The sequence below is a fragment of the Mustela lutreola genome, chromosome 5 (assembly GCF_030435805.1).
Source record: "Mustela lutreola isolate mMusLut2 chromosome 5, mMusLut2.pri, whole genome shotgun sequence".
In the NCBI taxonomy this organism is placed as follows: Eukaryota; Metazoa; Chordata; class Mammalia; order Carnivora; family Mustelidae; genus Mustela; species Mustela lutreola.
This window is the reverse complement of record NC_081294.1, coordinates 35905699-35929212: the sequence shown is the minus strand read 5'-3', so window position 1 is coordinate 35929212 and position 23514 is coordinate 35905699. Positions and strand designations below refer to the sequence as shown.

Sequence of the window (23514 nt, the reverse complement as noted above, 5' to 3'; positions counted from 1 at the left end):
TGGATGTTTTAATAACATTTATTTTTTCTTCTAATAACTATAGCTCAGGTTTTGTATTTGAAGAAAAGAGGAGTTTACGTTACATGTGAAGAGGTCCAGTGTTTTTTCTTTACTTGCTTCTGGCCGACTTGTTTTGCTCCCTGCTTCTTACTCTCTGGACTTACTTTCTTCCCTACTTCCTACTCTCCCAATCCCTGCCTTCTTTATCCCTTTAGCTCCTTTCTTTGACACTTAATATTTAATATTAATATTAAATACTTAATAACTTAATATTGAGACTTAATATTCACCTGGATCTCTCCTTCGTTTCATTCATATCTGTTTAAATATCTGCCTCACTGAAGCTAGTGTATGACCACTCTGTCTAATACAGTACCAAACTGGCTAATATTTTATCTGAAAAGAATTTAATAGCACACACACTTATTTGTTATTTCTATTTCTCTGTGTCCTCTACACAAACTGTTCCATTAAGTCCATTGACTTAAGTTCCATTAAGTCAAAGAATTTGTCTGTTTTGTTCTTTACTTTATGGTAGTGCCTAGAAGAGTGCCTGGCATCGTAGTTTGTTGTAATCTAACCACCTTTATTGAAAGTTCATTTGAGAAATACTGTATTTGTGTTTCCCTACCTAATAAACAAAGCAAGGTGCAGGTTACTCTTTGAGTCTATGAAGTCTTCTTAATTATAGATCTTTTTTATTTATCACTGAAAGAAAAAAATGTGAAGACATTATTAAAATATTTTGGCGGGGATGGGAGGAAGAAAAAGCCACAGCTCTATAGTCTAGCTATTAACTGAGTGTGTAGTATAAAAACACTAACACTACTGTCAAAAGATGATTCATCGCTGACACTAACTGCTATTTAAGTTCGCAAATAATTGTTGTAAAAAAAAAAAAAAATTACCCTGAGGTATCTTTCAGAAAAATAGGTATTATCTTTATTAAAAGAGTAAAGGGACTATTTTGGGGTATCCATAAAGTGCATATAGTTGTGTAATTATAATATATGGGAATATACTTCTTAATATATCTAGTGCTAAGCACATTTACTGAAGAAAATTTTTATATCTTGATCATTTTTTAAGTGTGTGTACATGGGTTTGCTTTGTCTGTTGGTACTTAATCTAATGTTAGTCAAATTTTATCATATCTTAATGTTATACAAAATACCTTTCCTGAATTTGCAAGTTTTTTTCTTGCATCTTTTCTGAGGGGCAGGTTTACTTATGAAATTGGCTTTTACTTTCTTTCACATTAATTTAACATTATTTTCATGTTTAAATTTAATGTCAAGGGTAGGAAACAGTTAAGTCTATGTTCAACTGTAAAGACCTGAAATATATTTTGAATATTAGTGATATGAAGGAGATAACCATAAAAAAGACAATTTTTGTGTCAGTAGAGGATCGCCATGGTATCCTTTGACCTTGAAGATATTATTTTCTATCTTAAAGCCATTGAATTCTGGAAAACCTTCCATTATAGCAAAACAAAGCAAAGTGTATTTACATAATAAGGTAGTTATAAAGAAGTAAAATCCAATGTAAAAAAAAAAAGCACCCTCCATGTATCTATCTTGCTTACTATATATGAGCCCTGGTGCTTTGAAATATGCTCTTATTTGGTCCTCATAGCAACAGAACGAGGTAAAAACTCTCATCCCCCATTTTGCAGTTCAGAAATCTGAAATTTTTAGAGGATAGTTTAATTGTTCAATAGCACACAGGTTAGTAGATGAATGGAACCAAGATTAGAATGCCTATGGCTGCCTGGGTGGCTCAGTGGGTTAAGCCTCTGCCTTCAGCTCAGGTCATGATCTCACGGTCCTGGGACTGAGCCCCACATCGGGCTCTCTGTTCGGCGGGGAGCCTGCTTCCCCCTCTCTCTGTGCCTGCCTCTCTGCCTATTTGTGAGCTCTCTTTCTCTGTCAAATAAATAAATAAAATCTTTAAAAAAAATAGAATGCCTAGCTATATGACTTCTTAATTTCTGTTCTAAACCGTAGAATATCTTGTGTTCTGTAGATTATAAAAATTAGTTGAGAAAAGTAATGATAAGAAATGAAACCTGTTATCACAGCACTCCAGTTGCCGTAGCAAGTCACTCGAAAATCGGCATTTGAGCTCTAACACTAAAAAGCAGCAAGACGCATATGAGATGTAGATATAGAAAAGCAAAATCAAATTCAGAAGGCAACAAGTGAGAAGCCAGGTCAGGGTGGATGCAGGACATTGTATCGATCATTCTTAGGTATGTGCTTGACAATTCTATGACGTTTGACATTGATACTAAATAATTTATGGTAAAGATTAGGGTGTTAGATGAATTCCTTATTCCTTCTTTTTCATATTTCGCATTCATAAATTATTTATATCCTTAAGTGTTATTTTTAAATCCTCCTTACCATATTTTCATTTATATGTATACATATATCTTTTTATATGTATTTTTAATATTTTTGAAACACATTTGCATTTATATCTATATCCTTATCTACATATCACTAGCTAATTATCATATATGTCCTATAACAGGAAATCCAGAGTAATGCTATGACTATACTATATCCGTCACTGGTGATTTGTTCAATATATTTATTCTTATCTTAACTGTTTCTAATCTGCCGTTTCTTCCGTAGAAATAGCTTCAGTTCCTCTGCCTTCGGCCTCAGCGAATTCCTTTGCAGTCTTTATAAATTCCTCATTGGGAAGAATTCTTTAAATGCTATTTTTTAAGAGTTAATCACTAGCACATGTTAGGCTACTTGAATTGATGAGGTGAGAGATACTGATTTGACAAATCCGACTTAAACAAGGATTAGTCGTGCTCCTCATTTATAATATAACCTTTTGTGTTGAATATTTCATTCAAGAAATATTTGAATTAAAGAATTCTGTCTGAATAAAGATCTTGGATTGGTCAGATAATTAAAGTCTAATAAAATTAGTTCGGAAAATCTTGTCATTCTCATATTTTGTGACTGTGTTTCTAGACATAGCACACTAAAACTGTAATAGTTCGTTATTGAAGTGATTAGCAGAGGCGGTTTTGGTTTAAGTCATAAAATCATGAAATATTCATTTTAAAAGTCTAAGAAAATAAAAATTATGATACATTTGAACATAGTATTAATTTTGACATAATTTAAGGAATGACTTTGCAGAAGGATTTGCAGCTAACTAGTGTATTCCTATAGTAGTTTGTCTCTAGTTTTTTTTTAAGATTTTATTTATTTTTTTGATAGAGAGAGAGAGTACAAGCAGGTGGAGCCACAGGGAGAGGGAGAAGCAGACTCCCACCGAGCAGAGAGCCTGAGGTAGGATGTTGAGCTACCCAGGCACCCTGTAGTAGTGTTTCTCTAATGGAAGTCTGAAGATTGACTCTAAGGGAGGCACAGGTTTTCTCCTAGCAATCTTATATATGTATAAATATATGTTGGTGATAGTTTGAAAGGTTTCAAGGTAAACACATTATGCATCTACAATCATCTGAATGACCTAAATATGAAGTCTGGATTTGCTTTTACAGTTGAAGTACATTGTGCCATATAAAATAATTCTCACTTAATAGGCTCAATAATTAATGACCAATTTATATCAAATGAAGGCTAAGTGACATCATATTAAATGCTATACAGAATTTTCACCATAGACTTGTATTTGCTTCAGTAATATAATAATCAAAATAATTTGAGCCAACTCAAGTGCCATTTATTATAATGTTTCATTTTGTTGTGATTTGAAGGACTGTATACATTACTTCATCTTGAGAGATGCCTTCTAGAAGGCAGGCAATATGTTTTATCAGTATTTACATTTCCCACAATTCCTATGCCAACCTTGCATATGTTGCTAAATAAATACTGTGTTTATACTAAATAGGTAATCATCAAAATTATTTTAAAAATATGTGTAAAGGGGTTATTCTGTTATGCATTTTAAATGTTCCTCCTTGGATAGTTTTTACTTTAATAATTTGTACATCAGGGCGCCTGGGTGGCTCAGTGGGTTAAGCCTCTACCTTCGGCTCAGGTCATGATCTCAGGGTCCTGGGATCGAGTCCCACATCGGGCTCTCTGCTGGGCAGGGAGCCTGATTCCTCCCCTCTCTCTCTGCCTGCCTCTCTGCCTACTTGTGATCTCTGTCAAATAAATAAATAAAATCTTTAAATAATAACAATAATAATAATAATTTGTACATCAAATCATTTCTTCAAAGATATGTGATCGCTTGGCCAACTCATGAGCAATATAAGAAAACTCAAAATTCATGAAATTTATATGAACCATACTAAGAATATCAGAAAATAAGATATCTAAATGACTGAAAGGATCTAATTAATATTTATGTGGAGAAAACAAGAGATCTGATTGGAAAATCTAGATTACTACAAAATTTCATTTTCATTTGAAACAGTGTATATCAAATTATTAGTGTGTTACTAATAACCAAATGGTCACACACTCCACATTCTCCAGAGCCCTTCCTCTTGGATGGGGTCCTCTGATGGTTATGATCAATGGACTCTGAGTGGCAGTTTCAAATTTCACTTACAGGTCTAAGCATTGAAAAGCTTTTTTATTTTTTTGCAATCCTCCAGGTCTTTTTTTTTTGCCTCTCCAGAGGCATCCTTTTAATTTGTAGCCCACAACATAACATAGCTTATCCTGACTCATTTAGACAATACGAAAGGGATGGGAAAATCTGGCAGAATTGAATTTAGAGACACATTTCAGAATTGTCTTCATCATTAAAACTTTTGTGACTTTAGGCAAATCACTCAATTTTCCATAGTTCAACTGTGGAATGAATGTATATTACTTATTCTTTCATTTAGGAAATTTGTTGAGTGCTTGTTTTGTGCTAGGCATTATCTTAGGCAATGAACGTACACTAGAGAATGAGATAAAGTTTCTGCCTTCATAGTGCTTACATTCAAACAAGCTTTCATTTGTACCATTTCATTCTAGGTACCAAAAACTATATAGAGATTTAAAATTTTGATTTTTTTAATCTAAGGGAATAGAAAATTATGTGCAAAAGCCCTTAACATGAATTTGAATTAAGGCCTTTGAAATGTATGTACTGCCCAAACTTATAAACAAGGGGAAGAGTGCTGCTAGATCCTGCCCTCTTTCTTGCCTTTATTTCTTGCCTATATTTCTGGGAAATAAAGCCATTCTTACAAAACTCTTTGTCTTCCTGATTTAGCCTCCCAGAGAGCACTATTTTTTTTCTAACTCACACACTGGTGTGCTGTATTGCGTGAATGGAGATAAAGTCTATGAGGAGTATAAACTAAAGGTGGAGAGAGACAAAATAGGGGGACAATTATTTTAACTAATATCAGCTGGCTTTGGATCTGGAACCTTCAACAAAGAGTGGAGATTGAGACATGTTAGTCATGTCTAGCTCAAAAACTGTAATGATCAAAATAAATGTGTGCTGGAAGGGGGGGCTTGGGTAGAAAGAGTTGTTTATTAATATCTCCTATTTGAAGCCAATTATTCTGGGGGGAAAAAGATTTATATTGTTTATATGCATGTCCCCATATACAAGAGGAACACTGAAACCTATGATGATTAATTATTATCTATTGACAGTCTAGCAAATATATGAAGACAAAATTAAAATAGCTTCACTTTTTGTTTTACAAGCCCAATTAGCTAGTTAAGTAATGATTGATTGAAACAATATAACCAAGATAATATAATTAAGAATTAAAAATACATCTCTCCTCTTTTGAGGCAATGTATTTTAGATTTGGAATTCTGTAAATTAGAAGTTGTATTATTATATTACTGACTTTTTAAAAATAGAGAATATATTACTTTAACAGAATTTTCTAAAATTCCTAACAAATGTAACTAATTTGCTGACAAGTCACCATGTAGCTTTACAGGAAAAAAAATGCATTCATAACTCTTATAAATTATAATAACAAAGTAGGTCAGTGGCCTGCTGAGTGTTGTGATTCCCCTTTGCCATCCTGTTTCTGCCCATTAGGAAGGCCAGCCTGGTGACTGCTCTTTTTTGGATAGAAAGTCAACCTAATCACAAAGTGTAACAGTTCACATACTATATTGTTCGTTCTCAGACATGTATTCTTCTATGGGAATGAACATACGGAAATAAATCCTAATCTGGTATTTTGTTTTCAAATGACATGTGATTTCAGAAAAACTTCAAAATGAATGATAATTCCATAATAGAGAGGATAAAGGATACTACTCTTAATTGTCTATGGCTATGTTAAGTTGCTCTATCAGTAAGATAGATCAGTAAGACCAGTCCTTAATTTGCAAACATGTTTGCTTTTTTCTTATATAGACTCTCTCTTAAATTTAAAGCAATGAATGGTTAAAAGAAGCACCATTCACTCAGTTACCTTATCTAACAAGAGACACCTATTAAAATTGGGGAAAAATAGAAAATACCTTGCAGTCCAATATTTTCTCCAAATGTGAATGTTATAAAAACTTTTGTGAATGCATTACAAAAGTACATGTATCACATTATTTGATCTATTCTGAATGAAATGAAAACATATTCATTCCCATTTTACAGATGAAAAATCTGACTCAGAATTATTACCTGGTTTACATAAAGTCAGAGGCAGATAGTGTAGGAGCTGGTAATAAAATCCCTATTTCCCTTTGAGTCTGTGCCAAACTCACTATAGATTCTACTTCATGGATCCCTAAGAACTTCAGCCATTATCAGTTTTCAGTTCTTGTTAACCAACTATATATTGTTTGAGTCATTAGAGGAACTTGGAATATATATAAAAATACTTGAAAAACTCATTGCATTTTATATGTATATGTTGGTTAAGTTTTCTTCTTTTACTACTGCCATAAATCCAAAAGAATCTGGTAATGAAATTGTATCTTCCCACTATTCTAAATTTCTCACTTACTTAGATTTCACATGAGATATATTGTTTTAAATTGATGGAGGTTGGAATAAAATGGTGACATTGTTTTCAACCTGGGAATCAGTGGAATAGCTGATTAATTATTTCTCCTGTATTAGTTCACATACAGATATATGGACATGAGGCAATTCATATTCATATGAATGTCCCCTCTTTCCAGAGAGACCAAGATTATATCTCTCTCTTTTACAAAAAATAGAGACTTGCATAGACCTGAACTATATAGGTTATATAACCTACATTCAGATAATATTCTGGACAAGTTATATAGTCACTTCCCAGAGTGGAGGGCTTTCTACAGTTTTTTTTCTTTTTCTTTTTTTTTTTTTTTTGTCCCATTCCATCTTTTTTTTTCCTCCTCCCACTACCACTGACCTAAATATGCTACCCCAGAATATGTTGCAGAATCAGAGGTGACATGAAGAAAGCCATGTGATAAGTGACGGATGTAAAAAAAGAATAGCAAGAACATTTTCTAAATCTTAGCATGAACATTTTTTCACAGTCCCGTTATATACCCCATCATTTTTGAGAAGTATTTTGTTGTTTTTAAAGATGTAATATATTCTGGGAATGAGTAATTCTATGAAAAAAAATGAACTTGGCTTGTGAATCTTTATTTCAGTTGTTTTACATATATTCTTACAACATGCCAACGAATGTAGGCAAGTTATCAGATAAGATCTTAAAAATATGTACTAGAATCATTGGCTGGCCTTCTCAGTGCTTTGAGGATATAGCGATGGGTCCAAAGTGACCAACATTTAAATACTCTTCTGATATTGCCAGCCAGGTGCCTCAGAAACATGGTTCCACAGAAACAAGATTTAGCCCCTGATTCTGTTGTACAACTTGCTATCTCATACCCCATGCATAGAGATATGAGTACCTCCATCTGTGGACTGTAAACATTTATTCTAATTGTATAAGCTTAATAGTGATGAAAAATTAGGAGACCTTAAGAATTTGCCATCTTATATTTATAAGTCATAAAAAGATATACAGTAACAAATCATAATATATTCTCTACATCCCATTAACATTTTCTAGGGCATATCACAAATTTAACAAAAATTTTTCTATAACTATATTCTTAAGATAGAAATAAATATGGATTAAAATGTCTACTTATAATGTCCAGCAAAGTAATTGATGTGTATATACAGAGTCTTTACCATTGTGATCAATGTGATAATCTAAGATCCTGATTCCTGCAAGTTAGGAAAGGACTTCCAGTAGAAAAATCTTTAATTCCAATTGTATTAAAATGAAGGCATAATTCAGTTAGACCCATCTCAATTTGCCACAAACTATGGTTTTATCCTTTAGATAACTTTTTAAATTTTTTTATTATTTTTTAATTTTTTTATTAACATATAATGTATTATTGACCCCAGGGGTAAAGGTGTGTGAATAGCCAGGTTTACACACTTCACAGCACTCAACCATAGCACATATCCTCCCCAATGTCCATAACCCCACCACCCTCTCTTTAGGGTGAATACCCAGTAGTGCAATTGCTGGGTCATAGGGTAGCTCTATTTTCAACTTATTGAGGAACCTCCATGCTGTTTTCCAGAGTGGGGTTTCACCATCTTGCATTCCCACTAACAGTGTAGGAGGGTTCCCCTTTCTCCACATCCTGCCAGCATCTGTCTTTTCCTGACTTGTTAATTTTAGCCATTCCGACTGGTGTGAGGTATTATCTCATTGCGATTTTGATTTGTATTTTCCTGATGCCCAGTGATGTGGAACATTTTTTCATGTATCTGTTGGCCATCTGGATGTCTTCTTTGCAGAAATGTCTGTTCATGTCCTCTGCCCATTTCTTGATTGGATTATTTGTTCTTTGGGTGTTGAGTTTGCTAAGCTAGATAACTTTTTTTAATTATTGCATTTGTTCTAAAGTCAGCCACTGATTCATATTTTTAATAATTTAATTAGTTACAGAAGACTATAAGATGATTGAGAAAAATACCATTTCACATGGTACCCATTACTACTCCTTACTTTTTCCCAACTAAAATTAAAACATTAATGCTCCATTAAGTGATTGCTACATCCTCTCTAGCACTTTTGTAATTCTGCTTTCAACTTGGTTATCAATCCTTAAGGAAAAAGAAAAAAAAAGTTTGATGCACTAAATATTAAGCAAATCAACTTGAAGTTTGTAATAATCTACATTTATGGAAGCCATTCTTCTCAGGGTACCTTTCCATTTCAGTCATCAGTGTTATTATTTATCTATAATTTATCATTTTTTTAAAGATTTTATTTATTTATTTGACAGAGGAGATAAGGGGGGGTGAATTAGACAAGTCAAGGCAGGTGGGGGGTGGGGGGTGGGGAGGCAGGTGGGGGGTGGGGAGCAGGCTCCCTGCTGAGCAGAGAGCCTGATGTGGGGCTAGATCCCAGGACCCTGAGATCATGACCTGAGCCAAAGGCAAAGGCTTAACCCTGGGCCATCCAGGCACCCCACTAAGTAATATTTTTATTAAGATCTTTTATTAATCATCTAGTAAGTAAGCAGTATGTTTATGTATGTATTTCTGCCAAATTTTTTTTCATAATAACCTATTATAACCTCTGTAACAGTTATAACTTCTATTATGTTTCTAATATTTAGTATATGTAATCAGGTATTCTTAGTTGGTTCTTCATGCATTTTTTTGTGACATCCATTCACAACCATGCTCAGAAAATTGTCTTTATTTGGTCATGAAGAATGAATTAGTTACAGTGTCAATTTTACGATGGTTCTTTACCTTTTAAAGGTAATTTTACATACAACAACCAACATTATGAACATATTATGAAGGAGACATTCAAAACATCTACTCAAGGTCAAGTAGAATGTTAGTGACAGAAATGGATCTAGTACAGCAGTCATACTGTCTCTTCTTTCTCATTAATGCAAGAATGAAGACTTGTTGAAAAATTTGAAGAAATTGTACATCCAGGTGATTCTGTAAAATAGAAATCCCCTTCTCTTTTATTGTTTTTATAAGATAGAGTTTGCCAAAACCTTTCTTAATGAAGGATTTGAGTTGGATAACCATAGTAAAATGTATAGCTTTGGATTTTCAATATTCTAAGGCATAGATGGGCAGAATGACATAAATTCTAAAGTAAATCATAAAACTTTGTGGACTAAAATTTATGGTAGCATTATGGCTTTTTGAAAGAACTTGGCCTAATTTGAGGAGACTGTGTGTCAACTAATGCACATCTATTAGAAGCCTAGCACGTTGCAGGAGATAAAATAAGTAGTATAAAGAAAACATTAATAAAGTGATATTATAGACGGGCATACTAAAAGATGCTAAACTAATTAAATGTGGGAGGATTCATGGCACATCACAGCACTGGGAAAACATTATCTGTGATGGAGATTGAATACTTACATTCCCTAAATCTGAATACTGACAAAATCTTGACTTGTCTAATTCACAAAATTATTTCCTGAGGTATAGAAGAAATAACAAAAGTGAATATGAGCCAAATTGAATTTGTTTGTTAGAGTTAAAGGTTAAAAATCTGAAAGGAGGCATGCAAGTAATCTTCAACTAAACATGAGTAACAGTATTGTAAAGTGTTACGCATGGTCAAGCTCTGGAACCAGATTGCTTAGATCACATCTTCCTCTCACACTTAATAGCTCTGTGACCTTGGATAAGTGACTTAACCTATTTGTGCCTTAGTTTCTTCATCTGTATTGTAGAGATAATTCTAAAAAGTTTTGAAGTAAGTGAAGAGCTTATACATGTCAAATACATGGAGCAGTTCTTATTAGATTTCTGAACTTAGGACACACAAACTATTATTGATTTTTCTTGTCTACAAATTTGTACATAATTCTCCCTTTTAAAAGTTCATTTGCTCTAGCTTGAGATAGAAGCAGATATACCATATACTTAGAAATATTAAAAGGCTTGGAAAGAAAAAGTTTATGATACATAAGCCAGGCTGAAGAAATCAAAAGAATTTGTATATAACTTAATTTTCCTACTTCCTACAGATATTAGATAAATAGTTTGAATCCATTAGAGTACCTCTGTATAACATTGGGAATGAAAGAATCATTAATGGCATTTAGTAATAGTTGGAACAAAGAACAGGGAGTGAATAACCCCTTCACTTGGGGTACATGGCCTGATAAGAAATGATAGATTGTGAGTAAGTATTTTCAGTCTTACTTAATAATGTCTTCTGTGAAGGTTGGAATATTTTAAACTGACTAGACTGGAATAAACTCTAGGGAAATTGAACTCAAAGTCAATACTTTCATACTCTAAATGAGCTCTGTTCCCTGGCCCATGCTCGTTGCACCTAAAATGGTAATATCTTGAAGAAGATATGGTAGACTGGTTGATTACAGAGGGTGTTTAATAAACCAAGAGAATGGTGGAAGACTGGTTGTCAATGCTATATGTAAATAATGTTTGAATTTATAATGAGAAACTGAAGAAAGATGCTTCAGATTGCAACCTGATTTCTTTGATCTCAATTCCAAGTAAGCCTCTGCACCAAGTTAGAAAAGAAATTATTTGTGAGCATTAAGAAAAGGTATTGTTCTTGTCAGAACAACCTCTGGTTTAATGAAAGCAAGTCATAACAGATCATCCTATTTTATCTTTACTTCTTCTTTTATATGGAAGATACCATGTGGGTGCGTGGGTGGCTCAGTTGGTTAAGCAGCTGTCTTCAGCTCAGGTCATAATCCCAGGATCCTGGGGTTGAGCCCTATGTGGGACTCTGTGCTGAGCAGGGAGTCTGGTTCTCCCTCTCCCTCTCTCTCTGTCTCTTACCCCTAATCATGTATGCACTCTCTTTCTCTCAAATAAATAAATGTAAAATCTTTATATAGAAGATATCATGGGAGAAAAAAGACTTATTGAAAATTTGTTGAAAGCCTTGCTAAGTACATATACCAGTCCACTGTTTCCTTTTTGAGAGGAATATTCAATTGTACATGTACTTCATATAAGGCTTTCTGCAAGGTTCTGAATGATGTTTTATTATGAAACATTTAAACTAACAGAAAGTAGAGTTGAGTGGGTTAATAACTGATTGCTTTCTGCTCCCACATCCCAAAATGCACATTAATTGATATCAACATAGAAGATGTTCAGTGGATGGCTTTAGAATATGATGTTTTTCAACATTTTAGTATTATCTGAGATCTTTTCAGCATATTGATAATTACCTGACAGAAGCCTTCAAAGATGTGGCTAACACAAAGCGAAAAAGAAATTGTTAATATGTTGGATTATAGATCCATATTCAAGATCTTACTAGATAGGAGGATAAATTGAGTCTAATAGAGGGAATTTTTAAGACAAAGTCTTACGATAAGATGAGGAGAAGAAAAAAGAAAAAGGACAAGTACAAGAATCAAACATGACTCAAAAAAGGATGAAAAAATATATTGCATTTTGGGGACTGTTGTTTCAATATTTCAATAATTAAGATTCTGCCCATGTTCATGAAACAGAAAATTCTAACAGTGTTTTATAAGAAAAAAAAAATTCAATTGTGGGCATCAAATTCTAAGATCTTTTAATTCTATAGGCAATTTTCTTTCTGACCAGAAGATATCTAATTATCTCTTTGAAATGTAAGTGCTCACTGGTTATCTACTTTTATTCCTGAAGTGGTCTTTTTAAAACTAATTTAAATCCATTTATAAATTCATTTGGATGGAAGATAAATTAAGGACATTGTGACACATCAATAATTAGCTTTATTTTTCAATAACTATCTTTCTCAACTCACTTGGCTATTTAACAGAGTCCTTAGGTGTTAAGAAAGCATTAAGCACACCTACATAATTTAAAAACCTACCAAGAGTGTAACAGGAAAGGAATTATGCCAAATTGATTAAAAAATATTTTTATTATTTTTCAATTATGTAAACAAGAAACAGAGGCTCTTTGCTTTTCAAAGTGTTTTCCTTTATAATACATCTCTTACTGTGTAGCTGAATTTAGTTCAGAAATTTGTATCACTCGTTATGACAGATCACTAATAAACACCCCTTGATTGAGAAACTCAGAAGTAATGTGGCTGTCCTTCCACTGACTATGAACGTCTTGTTTTATAAATATTTATTGTTTTTCTTTATTAGTAGTAAGAAGAAAATATTTTACATTATAACAAAAATACCCTTCTAGATTAGTCATTTACCAGTTTCCATTTGGATCGCAGAGAAAAAGATTGACTTATTGTTTAACTTGCAGAAAGAGAGAAGTTGTATATTTCACAAATAACTTCACCAAAAATAATGGCATCCCTAATATAATTGTGATGCACCTACTGTTTTTTTCATTGCAGCCAAATTACAGAAAATCAAAACTATAGCTTCAAAAAAAAAAATGTGAATCTTTTTATTTAAAGATAAAAGAGATAATAAAATGGGCCTCCTGGGTGGTTCCATTCATTAAGCAGCCAACTCTTGATTTCAGCTCAGGGTCATGAGATCATGCCCTTCATAGAACCCCATGATCAGCAGGGAGTCTGCTTGAGGATCTCTCTCTCTCCCTCTCCTTCTGCCCCTCCGCCTGCTCATACTCTTTCTAGCACTCTTTCTTTCTCTAAAATAAATAAATCTTATAAAAAGAGAGAGATATTAGATCATAAGTTTAATTCATTATCTCTCTCTATAAATCTTTCATTTGTGAAATTATATTTCATTAGACAATCCAGAGCAAACCTTGGAGGAAAGTGTTAAATCTAAATGAAATAAACAACCAATCAACCAAATGCCTGTAACACATCTCATTAACATTTATAAAACATAGCTATTCAAAGCCTTCAAATAGCTCATTTTTTTCCTACTTATTTCCCAATAATTCGGTGCAGAAGAATTCAATGTCAAGAGAAATGGGGAAGGTATCCAAAATCTATTCTCAAAAATAATTCTTGAGTATGGATTAATGGGGGTTCAGATCTATCCAGTGCCCTAGTCTATGCCTCTTTGTAGCTTACTGCAGTTGAAAATACAACAGTAGTCCCTAAAAATCTCAATTATTAAATAGTAACTTAATATAGTTCATAATATTCCATTTCACATGACAGGAAAAAAAACATGTTGCCAACTTTTGAAAATAGTTCCCAGTTACTTAAAAGGGTTAACTAAGTCAGCAAGAACAATGAGGAAATTTTGTTCTCTAAAAAAAACTGTTTAATGTATAAATTTTGCTGTATATAAAAAAATTCTTTAATAAACATATGAGAACCTGAGGCTATCAGGTTAAACTAGCTTTGGAAAAATAAATAAATAAGAAAATGCCATCGACTCCATTAAAGGGCATTACCCAAACATTGTCTGACCTGACCAAACTGACTTCAAAATGGATAGAAAACTTACATGCCTACAAGAGCCAATCTAGTGATATCGATGTGTGAATTTGACCAAGTGTGAGACAAAGAACAGCCTCTTGCTTCTGGTGAACTAGATTGGACTTATTCTATCTAAGGGACACAGCCGCATCTCAATTTGAGCTGGTAATTCTTATGTGGAAATGTATGCCAGATGATGCCCAGAGTTGTCAAGGAAAGCTAGATATTCAGATTTTAAGAGAAAAATGCCATAATTTTGTAGATGTAGAAACATAATATTTAATTATATATTTATATATCATTTTACTTAATGATTATTTTTTGAAAAATGGTATGTGTTCCAAAGGGGAGAAGGAAAAACCACCAGCAAGCCTGATTTCAAGCCAACAGACCATCAGTTTGCAAGTTCTCAAATTATCAAGCAATTCATATGGTGGAATATATGCTTTGCCACTATATACATTAGTCTCTTCCTTCAGACTCAGACCCTAGCAGAATTCTTCCTTTCTCTTCCAGTTACAAAAGGGGAGAAGTCAGTTACCATTAACGGCACATGGGAAACATGGGAGAGAGGGAATTTGTTCACATTAGTGGTTCATCATGTACTTATCAGATTGGTACCATTAATTTTGACTTTTTCCCATGAATCTAATGGTTTAATCAATTGTTTCAGTAATATGATAAATTATCAGCCAGCTATGACCGAAAGAAATGGGCTAGATAAAATTCATAAATATAAGAAAAAGATAAGAGAGATGAGGTATTAAATATGATCCATGAGAATTTTTGTCATTACAAGGAAAAAAAATAATGCATTTGCAGTTATGATGTTACTGAAAACAGCCAAAATTCAAGCAGAATCCATTGAGAAGGGTTTTCTCAGAATGAATATTCCCTTCTCCTCTTCACTTCCCGTGTTGCCTATTGTTGAGAAGTACCTGATGTGCGATTGTTAATTAATAAATCCAGATCTAGAACTTCACGGCAGTCCTAGTCGTAGTAGATAGTCACATGATTCCAGGGACCTGGAATTCAAGCTTTTGATTCTAAGTATTCCAGATAAAGAAGAGCTTAATTTTTAGGTATATGGCATCACCCTTTATGTCAGTGATAAAAGAAAAAGATATATCCAGCATCTTAAATTTATCACAAGAGAAATCGTCTTTATTTTTAAGTATGTAAAAGACTGTTTTAAGGCAGTTTTAAGCAATGTAAAACTCAGGCTGGACTGAAAAAGAATTGGGAAAGTATTGTATATGCAATTAGGTATAATACTTCCTCCCTAATATGGACAGGATCAATTTGCACCCACTTATTTGAATGAGATTAGGATGCTTTATTAGCATTAATCTATTGCCTATTTATGTACCCCATCTATCTGTTTGTTTATTTTTATACCCAGTGATCTAGTGGGAAAATACTGATAATGAAACAAAGTACTGCCCTCATGATAGTCTATTTTTCTCCAGAAAACAGAAAATAAACAAAATAAAGCACTTTGAAAGATAATGCCAAGTACTTCAAATCGTATTAAGAAATTGAAAGCAGGAGAAGAGAACACAGTGACCTGTGTCAAGCAGATCTATTTAGGATGGAACAGTTCTTAGATGCATCTCTGAAAAGATGACATTCAGGCAGAGAACTCAAGGAAATGAAAGAATGAGTTACACAAATATCTGGGAGGCTAGTAGTCTAAGAGGAAAGGACAGTGCATGCAAAGCTGATTGGTACGGCTAGAGGAGAGAGAGAGAGGAGGACAAAAATGGCGTGGCAAAGATATCCGGGGCCATTCAAATCACAGAGTCTTGCAGGTAATGGGGAGATTTGGGCATTTATTCTTTCCAAAATGGAGGGCTACAGAAGAACCAGTTGCCTGTGCTATGACAACCCCACCAGGGCAGAGCACAGAGGCGGGGGTCCTATAGTCCCACTTCACAGAAACACCTACAACACCAGGTGCAGGGATGTGAGCACACGTCTAAGTTAGTTGACAAGCAAGTGGTTTGGGGCAAGCATGGGAGTCCAGAGTAGCCCAGAGGTGGACTGTGTATAATGGAAGCTCAAGGCAGCGGACAGAGCAATGCGCAGCTGCAAGCGGGTTTGGTCTGGCGGTGGGGCAGCTGTCCTCTGCCACCTGGGGAGATCAAGGAGTCACAGAGGCCTACAAAAATAGGCCAGACAGACTCGAAAACATACGAGACATATTCGCTAACATTGTGGGTGGCAGAGGGGCCCTAACTTTATCCGGTCTTAAAGGTGGGAGAATGGCTAAAAAATTAATTTAGATATAAATATTAAGCAGACTTCCTGGGACTCTAAAGTAAGAGAATTTAGTTAGATTCATTCTTTCTTTATGTCCCTCAGTCAACAAATATTTATGGATTGTCTTCTCTGTGCCAAGCACTGTTGTACCTACTATTATCCTGTTCCTGGGAGTTCTACATTTTATCTGAACTTGTTACTATAAAAGAAATAATTGAGGGTAAGCTTGATTTCCTCAAGTATCATGTTCAGTGAAGAAAAACCAAAACCAATATTTGATTTCTGGCAGATTCGGAAATCTGGCAGATTTAGTGATACTTGAGCTCTGTGATTTATGTCCCTGCCTTAACTATTTGAAAGATTATCAGCATATATCTCAAATTGATGCTGGTTCTTTGTCAATATATAGAATGACATCAAATATTAATGTTTGATTTTTTTCTTTTTACCTTTCCTTTAATCTCTCTCTCTTTTTTTTTTTTTTAAGATTTTATGCATTTATTTGACAGAGAGACAGAGAGATCACCAGTAGGCAAAGAGTCAGGCAGAGAGAGAGGGGGAAGCAGGCTCCCCGCTGAGCAGAGAGCCCCATGCGGGGCTAGATCCTGGGATCCTGGGACCACGACCTGAGCTGAAGGCAGAGGCCTAACCCACTGAGCCACCCAGGTGTCCCTCCTTTAATCTCTTTTAATAGCACTACTTGCAGGAACTCTTCATGAAACGTACTTTTTGTACTTGCCTTTCTATCAAATGAAATCATGAGGAATACATTTAAAAATGGTGCTACAATGAACAATATCTTGTTGGTTAACTGGCTGTTATCTTTTAACCCTGGAGAGAATCTTCCATGTCTCTGTGAGCTATTTTACGTTTATAGTGGTGTGGAGGACCTAGAGTAACTTCATGGAAACAAAACAAAACTTTTTAAATACCGGGGGCAGGGGGGATTTGAATTTGACTCATTTCCCTCTAGGAAAGCAAAAGATAACATCTTTAAAAGATTTCCCATTTTAACTTACCATCAGTTTTTTCCTTTTGTAGAAAAAAACATTTATTAGAAAATATTAAATCACTCTATATATTTAATTTGATGACTGATCTATCATTTGGCCTGTGACATTTCCCTGATGATGTGTTTTTCTTATCTAAACCTTGATTATCAGTTTATCAGTTGAAAGCTATCTTCCAGTTCTGCTGAAGAGTTAACAAACTTTTTGATAAAAGATGTTCATGGAACCTGAGGAGTATTTAGAACATTACAGAATTCTTTCATGCAATTGCTGTCATATTAGACATTTAATAGCTGTGCATAATTATTTTCAGTGGTTGCTATGAAGAGAGACATGATTTAAATGCATGTTCTTCCTGTAGATGGGGCTGGAAGAAATATATTAGACACTGTTGTATGCCAAATTAAAGGGAGTATGCCTCTTTCTACTTAGTCCTTTACTTAGTAATAGCGCTTACTATCTGTAAGGAACTCTCATGCGCACATCGGCTCATTTAATCTTCACTAACTCTAAATTGCTAATCCCAATTTTAGAGTTGGGGAAATAGAACTACGAGTTGCTAATGTCGCCACTGCCTATGACAGAACTGAGACTGAACTCAGGTTTGTCTAAATCCAAGCCTCCAAAGCTCTTCAGTGACTTGACCACTGTGTCTCAACATCTGGGACTTTATTATCTACTGTCCTAGCTCAGGCTGCCATAGAACATTACCACAGATTGGGTGGCTTAAACAACAGATATTTATTTCTCACAGTTCTGAAACGTAGGGAGTCCAAGACCAAGGTGTCAGTCAATTTGGTTGCTGGTGAGGGCTCTCTCCCTGGCTTGCAGAAGGTGATTTTCTCACTGTGTCATCACTTGGTGGAGAGCAGGCACTCTGGTGTCTTCTTACCAGACTTCTCATGACTAATCCCATCATGAGGATCCCACCCTCGTGACCTCGTCTAAACCTAATTGCCCCCTAAAGGCTCCATCTCCTTTAGAGATGGATATAATCACTTTGGAAGTTGGGGCTTCAGTATATGAATTTGGATGGGGGCAAGGAGAAACAACGCAGCCCATTGCATCTGACTTAACTCTTCCTTCCAGTTTAACCCCAGCCTGGCACATCTTCTAGGTGATCAAAATTGGATGTGTCACCATGTTACTTGTTCATCTGGTGTAGTAGCCCGGCAGCCGCTGATAATCTTGCCTCCTGGTATGAGATCCTATGTGATCTCCTCTCGCATTATACCAGGATTGTTCTGTTACCAATAAAATATGGTAGCAGTTCACCTTCTATATTGGGTTCTCCCTCCCCTCCTCCCCACTCCCCATCTTTGTGGGATCACTTGGGTCAGGGGAGGCAGGGAGCCAGTTGCCATAGAGTTGCCCTGCGCAAAGACACTTAGGTCTCCCGTCAAGAGACAGTGGAGTAGCTGAAAGGGGGAGCCTCCTTCTCTTCAACTGATGAATCCCTGACTTACTTCCAGACTGACCCACTCATAAGAGAGTCTGAGCCCTAGGCACCCAGCTAAGCTACTCCCTGATTCTCAGTATTATATGAGATAATAAATACTTATTACTTTAAGCTGCTAAGTTTTGGGGTGATTTGTTATACATCAATAGATAACTGTGCACCTGACATTACCTTTTATTTTTTTTTTTAATCAACCCATCCAGAGAAGATTTTAAGCCATTTTTCTTCTCTACTGAGAGCATACCTCAACTAGAAATTGTTACTCAGTTTGATATACTCAGGTATCAAAGTTGTATTCTGTGTTAAAAACTTAATGGAGGACATTAGGAAAATATATTCTTTGAAATAATAAAATGCCTTTATTCAAACACTATTTATTTAGAATTTTTGTTATTTGGCAGGAACCAGAATGAAATTTGCCTTTTCATTATCTTTAAATAAAGTATTTTTAAGCAAATTAAGGTTTCCTTCCCACCAAGTCCTTCAAAGACCTGATCAATGCTGCTGGGAGCCTAATGTGACACCCCCATGTGTTAGATGTTCTTTAGAACTATTATGGGTATAATATTCCAAAATTACTTAGTACAAACCAGTTAATAAAACATATTCTGTTACTTGCCATGGCAAATGGAAGTTGAATAAAGTGCTTTTCTCTTGGAACTCTTGCTAATACATAATTATTTCTTTTTTACTAGCTTATGAATAAATGATTACTATTTCATTATTATTATGCTGTAATTGGTGACCTCTGTACGTAGGCCTATATCAAAATTCAGTGGCTTAATTCAGCTTCCCAAGAAATAAATGTAGCAGTAACACAGGTGTGGTAAAATGTAAAACTTTCTCTCTGTCTTGAGCAACAGATGTTTGAGCTAAGAAGAACATCTGTAGCATCTCAAGTAGTCTATTGGGTTTAGGTAATGAATTCATCACTGGCTTTGTGTGCTGGACTTAGTGACAGCTGATTGGACAAACCCTAAGACTCTGACTAATCTACTGCCAACATGAAGTAAAACTGTGGGAATGAGCAGATCTGTGCCATAAGGAGCCTTCTCCACTGACATTCACGGAAGCCATACAGCATATTGCATACCAGCGCTATCTATACAGTCTTATAGTCATGTCTTTATATATGTATGTTAAATATTTGTAAATATAGAGAAAACTGAAGCTTAAAATCTTTTTTGCAAGCATTCATGGAATAATTCAGGAAATCCAGATATAATGTACAAATGATAGGATCTTCAGTATAACTGATTTTCCTAACTAGCAAGAGCTATATTTTGGGTTCTGGGGTGTCTAGGGAACAGATCTCAAATCTGAAATACACAGTTTTGAAAACATATTAATATATCATTTGCTGCAGATTGTTTTTCTTTAAACGTGAAGAAGAGAAAACAACTGTCTTATTAATTTTGTGTTTGGTGAATTTATTTCTAAAATCTTTTTTTTTTTTTGGCATATCTATTTGAATTGACTCTTCTTTAAAGAATATTAAAAGAAAATGTCATTGGGAATTTTGATTATTAGATTCCAGGTTACCAAAGTCTCATGTAATACCTTTTATTATCTTCACAGGTTTTAAATTCATACCCCATCTCCAAAAGTCATTGTGAATGACTAATTTATTCTTTTATGTCTACCAGAGCTGTGTAGGTTTTTTAAAAAAATTATTCCTTATCATTAATAAGATCCTTTTCTAGAATACAAATACAATATTATCTTATTGATAGATATTTCTAGTTGTTTTTGTTGAAACGTATTTCCCAAAAAGCCCTTTTTTATATATCATTTTACACAAAAAAATTACTACACATTGGGATGACTGTTTTTTAGAGAAAATTAGAAAAGAGGGAAAAAAAGACCCGACTTTAAAAATTTTTTAAAGTTAAATATATCCATTATTGACTAATTTTGTTCCATAGGAGATAATCAGAAGATATGAGGAATCTGAGAGGCAAGGTGGAGGGTTCGTGGGGGGAAGGGAAGGAAAAATGAAACAAGATGGGACTGGGGAGAGAGAAAAACCATGAGACTCAATCTCAGGAAACAAACTGAGGGTTGCTGGGGTTTGGGGAGAGGAGGGATAGAGTGGCTGCGTTATGGACATTGGGGAGGGTATGTGCTATGATGAGTGTTATGAATTGTGTAAGACTGATGATTCACAGACCTGTACCCCTGAAACAAATAACACATTATATGTTAATTTTTTAAAAAGGGATAATCAGAAGAGTAAAAATACCTTAATAATATTGAAGCTTTGGTCATTGACTCCATATCTGGTTTGATCTTTCCAAACTAATGAATTTTCCTTTTTAATACATAAATCAAAAATTATATGCATATATAATGCATATACAAAATATATATACAAAAATTATAACTACATGCTTTATACATGTTTAATGTTAATTCTATCTCAAACTAGCTACATATTTTCTTTTTGCCAAAAATAGAATTAATGTTACCCTTATTGTAATAAATTACATATTTTTAATTAGCTTTGACTGGGCTCTCTTGCATTAGTCTTAAAGATAATATAGCAGGTGCCATTTTAAAAGAAATAACAATTTATGATTACAGTAGTCTTTAATAACCTGTTGCTCTTTTTGAAAATTACCGTATTTTTTTTAGAACATAGATGTGATACATTTTGAAAATAGAACCTCATTTTGATGATTTTGTATTTTTCTTTTCAAAGTTTCAAAACACCCAATGATGCCCACTCCTTTGGGTTGTTATAAGATTTATAAACACTGTCTATAAAATGCTTAGCACAGGGGGGCCTGGGTGGCTCAGTCAGTTAAATATTTGACTCTTGATTTCTGCTCTGGTCATGATCTCAGGTGTTAGGATCAAACCTTGCGTCTGTCTCTGCACTCAGTGTGGAGTCTCTTCCTCTCCCTTTGCCCCTCACCCCCTCTCCCCTGCCAATTCACTCTCTATCTCTCTCTCTCTCAAAATAAATAAAGTTTTTTAAAAAATAAATAAATAAATAAATAAAATGCTTGGCACTTCTGCCATACAGTCAGCACTCAAAAATATTAGCTATTAGCAATAGAATCTGCTAGTGCCAAAATTTGACAAAATTAATTATTTTAAATTCATCCATACTCTTCATTATTGTTCAGCCATTGGCCAAATACCTCATCAGGCTAGCACTGAGCATACTGATTTATTCTTAGGAAAATGTCAACCCTTTCCCTCATGCTTATATCTACTTTAATTTCTATCTTCTGTTTTTTGGAAATCTTTATTTCCACTTTTTCTTCAAATTCCTACTGACAAAGCTTTGTGCAGTGTGCAAATAATAATAGTCTGTGTTTCATTTCAAAAGGTTGCTCAGGGATATTTGTGCCAGTACTGAGCAAGCCTTTTGGATTGAAGTAGTGCTAGGACACATGTCCTATAGACAGACTCTAAGTGTCTCTGCAGGGATGTTACCAATAGTTAGGAACCTGTAATCTCATTATACCTACACAAAAATGAAAATTTTACCACTTGCTCCATAAATCATTACCTTGTGTCACGAGGCTCAAATATTAAGTCTATAAATCCCTCATAAACAACTTAAAATTCATTTTTTTTTATTTTCTCCAGAGAAATGGGAAGTACTCTCTGAGCTATAACCTGATACCTTCTATTAAATCAGCTCTACTGAATGCACCTGTTTGTAGGAAGTGAGGAATTTACCTTCAGGTTTCTCTCACTGGGACACCACTTCCATTTTAGCTTCACTCAAGACAGGAAACCAGCTAGTTTGAAAAATGTGTGTTTCCTGGGCATTTTAAACTTCAGCAAAGCACATAAAAATTAGTTTTATCGGGCTAGTCACAAAAGAGGAGAAAAGAAGAGAAAGAAGCACAAGCAGCTGCACATTACTACCTGGAAACACAACATTGACTAAAACAATCTCATTAATGGAGAACATATCAGCAAATTATTAAGGAGAAGTGATAGCATTGGGGATGTCATTGTCATCTATGATTTTTGTAATTAAAATTTTCTGAACTATAAAATAGAGAAGTTGATGAGTATCAGAGTTTTGTTCTCTATATTCATTTAATTATCCTATTGGGAATTTTTGTGTGTGTTCAGTCTTATTTATGCCTAGAGTTAAAAAAAAGTATGTGTACACACACACACACACACAGACACACACACACACACACACACACACACAAACATATATATTATAAGAAAGTATAATTTTGGACTTACAACTAGTTTGATTCTTATTTATATTGTTGCTTACAATCCATTCTTCTGCTCTTTCTCCTAAAATACCCAGCTTTGATGTCTTAACTACACATTAACTACCACTCCTGATCCCAGGTGACCCCACTTCCGCTCCTACCCATGCAAATTAGTTTTCTTTGTTCCTTTGAAGGTCTCACCTGCATGCTCACTGTCACTGTGTCCAAAACTCCTCCTGTTATTTTCTTGCGTATTTCAATATCCAAAAAAAATGACTCTTCTAGCTCTTGAACTCACCCCCTCCA

At 34.5% G+C, this 23514-nt stretch overlaps 1 protein-coding gene across 1 annotated transcript in view; it reads left to right on the top strand.

Moving 5' to 3' along the window:
* HCN1 (hyperpolarization activated cyclic nucleotide gated potassium channel 1) overlaps positions 1-23514 on the top strand; it is a 393513-nt gene that overhangs the window by 215437 nt on the left and 154562 nt on the right. The gene's annotated exons all lie outside the window — the stretch shown is intronic.